This window comes from Giraffa tippelskirchi, chromosome X (assembly GCF_054371585.1).
Source record: "Giraffa tippelskirchi isolate mGirTip1 chromosome X, T2T-mGirTip1v1.2.pri, whole genome shotgun sequence".
NCBI classification, from domain to species: Eukaryota; Metazoa; Chordata; class Mammalia; order Artiodactyla; family Giraffidae; genus Giraffa; species Giraffa tippelskirchi.
In genome coordinates, this window is record NC_137289.1 from 42,489,726 (window position 1) to 42,496,580 (window position 6,855).

Consider the following 6,855-nt stretch of genomic DNA (forward strand, 5'->3'; position numbering starts at 1 on the left):
AAATACGAAATCTGCATTTCCCTTTTGAAAATCTAGTTGTATATTTTTGGTCGTGATACATGGCTTATGGAATGTTACGCATCTGGATGTCTGTGCACACTTTTTCCTACATGAATATGGAATTGTGTATATCTTACATAGGAAAATTTGAGCATACATTTTCCTGCTTGAAATACGGAATTTTATATATTTTCTATATGAAAATCTCTATTAACATCTTCTGACATGAAGTATGTTGTCCATAGCTCAAATATGAAAGCACGATGCAAATTTTCACTCATGAAATAGAAACTTTGTACATTTCAAAAATGAAAATCGAGGTACAGATTATCTTACCTGAAATTTGGTATATTTTATACTTCACGCAAAGACATTTGGATGCAGGTTTCCTTGGTCTACATATGCAATACTCTATTATTTCACATACGAATATACGAGTGCTGTTAGATTTTCAGTTCAGTTCAGTCATTCAGTCGTGTCCCACTCTTTGGACATCAGGGATCAGTGAAAGGCGGCGTCCGGTCCTAGAGAGGAAACACGCTACGGAGCCATAACAGGCGGCGTCCCGTCCTGAAGAGGAAAGACTAGAGCAGTGACAGGCGGTGTCACATCCTAGAGAGGAAAGACATCTGGGATCAGTGAGAGGTGGCGTCACGTCCTAGAGAGGACGACGTCAGGGATCAGTGAGAGGCGGCGTCCAGTCCTAGAGAGGAAAGACGTCTGGGATCAGTGAGAGGCGGCGTCCAGTCCTAAAGAGGAAAGACGTCTGGGATCAGTGAGAGGCGGCGTCCCGCCTAGAGAGGACGACCTCAGGGATCAGTGAGAGGGGGCGTCATGTCTTAGAGAGGAATACGTCAGGGATCAGTGAGAGGCGGCGTTCGCTCCTAGAGAGGAAAGACGTCTGGGATCAGTGATAGGCGGCGTCCAGTCCTAGAGAGGACGACCTCCTGGATCAGTGAGAGGCGGCGTCAAGTCCTAGAGAGGAAAGATAGCACGGAGATGTGAGAGGCGGTGTCACGTTCTAGAGAGGAACGATGTCAGGGATCAGTGAGAGGCGGCCTCAAGTCCTAGAGAGGAAGACCTCAAGGACCAGTGAGAGGCGGCGACAGGTCCTAGACAGGAGAGACGTCACGGAAAGACGTCACAGAGCCGTCAGCGGCGGTGTCCAATACTGGAGAGGAAAGACGTCAGGGATCAGTGAGAAGCGGCATGACTTCCTAGAGAGGAAAGACGTCAGGAATCAGTGAGAGGCGGTGTCCGGTCCTAGGGAGGAAATACGCTACGGAGCCATAAGAGGCGGCGTCCCGTCCTGGAGAGGAAAAACTAGAGCAGTGACAGGTGGTGTCCAGTCCTAGAGAGGAAAGACGTCTGGGATCAGTGAGAGGCAGCGTCCCTTCCTAGAGAGGACGACCTCAGGGATTAGTGAGAAGCGGCGTCATGTCCTAGAGAGGAATACGTCAGGGATGAGTAAGAGGCGGCCTCAGGTCCTAGAGAGCAATACGACAGCGATCAGTGAGAGGCGGCCCCACGTCCTAGAGAGGAAGACGTCAGAGACCAGTGAGAGGCGGCGTCAGGTCCTAGAGAGGACAACCTCAGGTATCAGTGAGAGGCGGCGTCAGGTCCTAGAGAGGAAAGATATCACGGAGCTGTGAGAGGCGGCGTCCGGTCCTAGAGAGGAAAGATATCACGGATATGTGAGAGGCGGTGTCACGTTTTAGAGAGGATCGACGTCAGGGATCATTGAAAGGTGGGCACGGGTACTAGAGAGGAAAAGCATCACGGAGCCGTGAGAGGCGGTGTCACATCCTAGAGAGGACGACGTCAGGGATCAGTGAGAGGAGGAGTCCGTTCCTAGAGAGGACGACCTCAGGGATCAGTGAGAGGCGGCGTCCAGTCCTAGAGAGGAAAGACGTCTGTGATCAGTTAGAGGCGGCGTCCTGTCCTAGAGAGGACAACGTCAGGGATCAGTGAGAGGCGGCGTCCTGTCCTAGAGAGGACAACGTCAGGGATCAGTGAGAGGCAACGTCACTTCCTAGAGAGGAAGACCGGAGGGATAAGTGAGAGGCAGCGTCACCGCCTAGAGAGGAAGACGGTAGGGATGACTGACAGGCTGCAACAGGTCCTAGAGACAAAAGATATCACGGAAAGTCGTCAAGGAGCCATGAGAGGCCGTGTCCGGTCCTAGAGAGGACGACCTCAGATCAGTAAGAGGCAGCGACAGGTCCTAGAGAGGAAAGACGTCACGGATCAGTGAGAGGCGGCGACAGGTCCTAGAGAGGAAAGACGTCTGGGATCAGTAAGAGGCGGCGTCGGCTCCTAGAGAGGATGACGTCACGGATCAGTGAGAGGCGGCGTCCAGTCCTAGAGAGGAAAGACGTCTGGGATCAGTGAGAGGCGGCGTCCAGTCCTAGAGAGGACGACGTCAGGGATCAGTGAGAGGCAACGTCACTTCCTAGAGAGGAAGACCGGAGGGATAAGTGAGAGGCAGCATCACCGCCTAGAGAGGAAGACGGTAGGGATGACTGACAGGCTGCAACAGGTCCTAGAGACAAAAGATATCACGGAAAGTCGTCAAGGAGCCATGAGAGGCCGTGTCCGGTCCTAGAGAGGACGACCTCAGATCAGTAAGAGGCGGCGACAGGTCCTAGAGAGGAAAGACGTCTGGGATCAGTAAGAGGCGGCGTCGGCTCCTAGAGAGGATGACGCCACGGATCAGTGAGAGGCGGCGTCCAGTCCTAGAGAGGAAAGACGTCTGGGATCAGTGAGAGGCGGCGTCCAGTCCTAGAGAGGAAAGACGTCTGGGATCAGTGAGAGGCGGCGTCCAGTCCTAGAGAGGAAAGACGTCTGGGATCAGTGAGAGGCGGCGTCCAGTCCTAGAGAGGAAAGACGTCTGGGATCAGTGAGAGGCGGCGTCCAGTCCTAGAGAGGACGACGTCAGGGATCAGTGAGAGGCAACGTCACTTCCTAGAGAGGAAGACCGGAGGGATAAGTGAGAGGCAGGGTCACCGCCTAGAGAGGAAGACGTTAGGGATGACTGACAGGCTGCAACAGGTCCTACAGACAAAAGATATCACGGAAATTCGTCAAGGAGCCATGAGAGGCGGTGTCAGGTCCTAGAGAGGACGACCTCAGATCAGTAAGAGGGAGCGACAGGTCCTAGAGAGGAAAGACGTCACGGATCAGTGAGAGGCGGCGACAGGTCCTAGAGAGCAAAGACGTCTGGGATCAGTGAGAGGCGGCGTCCGCTCCTAGAGAGGATGACGTCACGGATCAGTGAGAGGCGGCGACAGGTCCTAGAGAGGAAAGACGTCTGGGATCAGTGAGAGGCGGCGTCCGCTCCTAGAGAGGATGACGTCACGGATCAGTGAGAGGCAGCGTCCCGTCCTAGAGAGGACGACCTCAGGGATCAGTGAGAAGCGGCGTCATGTCCTAGAGAGGAAAGATATCACGGAGCTGTGAGAGGCGGTGTCCGGTCCTAGAGAGGAAAGATATCACGGATATGTGAGAGGCGGTGTCACGTCTTAGAGAGGATCGAGGTCAGGGATCACTGAAAGGTGGGCACGGGTACTAGAGAGGAAAAGCACAACGGAGCCGTTAGAGGCGGTTTCACATCCTAGAGAGGACGACGTCAGGGATCAGTGAGCGGAGGCGTCCGTTCCTAGAGAGGACGACGTCAGGGATCAGTGAGAGGCGGCGTCCAGTCCTAGAGAGGAAAGACGTCTGGGATCAGTGAGAGGCGGCATCCAGTCCTAGAGAGGAAAGACGTCTGGGATCAGTGAGAGGCGGCGTCCAGTCCTAGAGAGGATGACGTCACGGATGAGTGAGAGGTGGCGTCCAGTCCTAGAGAGGAAAGACGTCTGGGATCAGTGAGAGGCAACGTCACTTCCTAGAGAGGAAGACCGGAGGGATAAGTGAGAGGCAGCGTCACCGCCTAGAGAGGAAGACGTTAGGGATGACTGACAGGCTGCAACAGGTCCTAGAGACAAAAGATATCACGGAAAGTCGTCAAGGAGCCATGAGAGGCCGTGTCCGGTCCTAGAGAGGACGACCTCAGATCAGTAAGAGGCAGCGACAAGTCCTAGAGAGGAAAGACGTCACGGATCAGTGAGAGGCGGCGACAGGTCCTAGAGAGGAAAGACGTCTGGGATCAGTAAGAGGCGGCGTCGGCTCCTAGAGAGGATGACGTCACGGATCAGTGAGAGGCGGCGTCCAGTCCTAGAGAGGAAAGACGTCTGGGATCAGTGAGAGGCGGCGTCTGGTCCTAGAGAGGAAAGACGTCTGGCATCAGTGAGAAGCGGCATCATGTCCTAGAGAGGAATACGTCAGGGATGAGTAAGAGGGGGCGTCAGGTCCTAGAGAGGAAGACGTGAGGGACCAGTGAGAGGCGGTATCATGTCCTAGAGAGGAAAGATATCATGGAGCTCTGAGAGGCGGAGTCCGGTCCTAGAGAGGACGACCTCTGGGATCAGTGAGAGGCGGCGTCAGGTCCTAGAGAGGACAACGTCAGGGATCAGTGAGAGGCGGCGTCCATTCCTAGAGAGGAAAGACGTCTGGGATCAGTGAGAGGCGGCGTCCAGTCCTAGAGAGGAATGACGTCTGTGATCAGTGAGAGGCGGCGTCCTGTCCTAGAGAGGACAACGTCAGGGATCAGTGAGAGGCGGCGTCCAGTCCTAGAGAGGAAAGACGTCTGGGATCAGTGAGAGGCGGCGTCCAGTCCTAGAGAGGAAAGACGTCTGGGATCAGTGAGAGGTGGCGTCACGTCCTAGAGAGGAAAGATGTCACGGATATGTGAGATGCGGCATCACGTTTTAGAGAGGAATGACATCAGGGATCAGTGAGAGGCGGCGTCACGTTCTAGAGAGGACGACCTCAGGGATCAGTGAGAGGCGGCGTCATGTCCTAGAGAGGAAAAATAGCACGGAGATGTGAGAGGCGGTGTCACGTTCTAGAGAGGAACGACGTCAGGGATGAGTGAGAGGCGGCCTCAAGTCCTAGAGAGGAAGACCTCAAGGACCAATGAGAGGCGGCCCCAGGTCCTAGACAGGAGAGATGTCACGGAAAGACGTCACAGAGCCGTCAGAGGCGGTGTCCAATACTGGAGAGGAAAGACGTCAGGGATCAGTGACAAGCGGTGTCCAGTCCTAGGGAGGAAATACGCTATGGAGCCATAAGAGGCGGCGACCTGGCCTGGAGAGGAAAGACTGGAGTCGTGAGAGGTGCTGTCACATCCTAGATAGGAAAGACGTCTGGGATCAGTGAGAGGTGGCGTCACGTCCTAGAGAGGACGACGTCCAGTCCTAGAGAGGACAGACGTCTGGGATCAGTGAGAGGTGGCGTCCGGTCCTAGAGAGGACGACCTCAGGGATCAGTGAGAGGCGGCGTCAGGGCCTAGAAAGGAAAGATATCACGGAGCTGTGAGATGCGGTGTTACGTTTTAGAGAGGACCGACCTCAAGGATCATTGAGAGGCGGCGCCCGGTCCTAGAAAGAAAAGCTATCACGGATATGTGAGAAGCGGCGTCACGTTTTAGAGAGGAACGACGTCAGGGATCACTGAGAGGCGGCATCACTTCCTAGAGAGGAAAGACGTCAGGAATCAGTGAGAGGCGGCATCCGGTCCTAGGGAGGAAACACGCTACGGAGCCATAAGAGGCGGCGTCCCGTCCTGGAGAGGAAAGACTGGAGCAGTGAGAGGCGGTGTCACATCCTAGAGAGGACGACGTCAGGGATCAGTGAGAGGCGGCGTCCACTCCTAGAGAGGAAAGACGTCTGGGATCAGTGAGAGGCGGCGTCCCGTCCTAGAGAGGACGACCTCAGGGATCAGTGAGAGGGGGCGTCATGTCCTAGAGAGGAATACGTCAGGGATCAGTGAGATGCAGCGTTCGGTCCTAGAGAGGAAAGACGTCTGGGATCAGTGATAGGCGGCGTCCGGTCCTAGAGAGGACGACCTCCTGGATCAGTGAGAGGCGGCGTCATGTCCTAGAGAGGAAAGATAGCACGGAGATGTGAGAGGCCGTGTCACGTTCTAGAGAGGAACGTTGTCAGGGATCAGTGAGAGGTGGCCTCAGGTCCTAGAGAGGAATACCTCAGGGATCAGTGAGAGGCGGCGTCAGGTCCTAGAGAGGAAGACGTGAGGGACCACTGAGAGGCGGCATCATGTCCTAGAGAGGAAAGATTTCATGGAGCTCTGAGAGGCGGTGTCCGGTCCTAGGGAGGAAATACGCTACGGAGCCATAAGAGGCGGCGACCCGGCCTGGAGAGGAAAGACTGGAGTCTTGACAGGTGCTGTCACATCCTAGATAGGAAAGACGTCTGGGATCAGTGAGAGGTGGCGTCCCGTCCTAGAGAGGAAAGACGTCTGGGATCAGTGAGAGGTGGCGTCCGGTCCTAGAGAGGAAAGACGCCACGAAGCCGTCAGAGGTGGTGTCAAGGTCCTAGAAAGGGTTAGGGTTAGGGGTTAGGGGTTGGGTTAGGGTTTGCGGTTAGGGTTAGGGTTCAGTACCCACCTTGAGGCCAGGGTGCAGGCTCACGGCGTCCTCTCCCCTCAGCGGGGCAAGAGGCTAGTGTGCCAGTCTCAGCCACCTGCCCTGAAGACCAAGGAGCAGTCCAAGCACGAGCTGATGGACAAGGACAAGGAGGAGCAGCTGTTTCTCTTCACATAGCTCGCGGGGCTCCTTCTGGCTGAACAGAATCATAGACGGAGGCATGGGGAGCAGAGGCGGAGCCTGCACGCCAGCACTGGACCCCCGCCCTCGCCCCTCGTCCCCCATGCTTTGCCTTCAGACTCACCTTAAATAAAAGCTGTGTTGCTCAGGTACCTCCAGGCCTGTCTCGGGAGGCAGGCACGGTAACAAAA

General features: G+C 55.3%; 1 long non-coding RNA gene across 1 annotated transcript; it reads left to right on the forward strand.

Moving 5' to 3' along the window:
- Positions 1 to 5,980: 5,980 nt before the first annotated feature.
- LOC145537108 (uncharacterized) lies at positions 5,981 to 6,855 on the forward strand. Its single transcript, XR_014076207.1, has 2 exons — positions 5,981 to 6,281; positions 6,548 to 6,855. It is a non-coding gene; the product is annotated as an uncharacterized LOC145537108 (long non-coding RNA).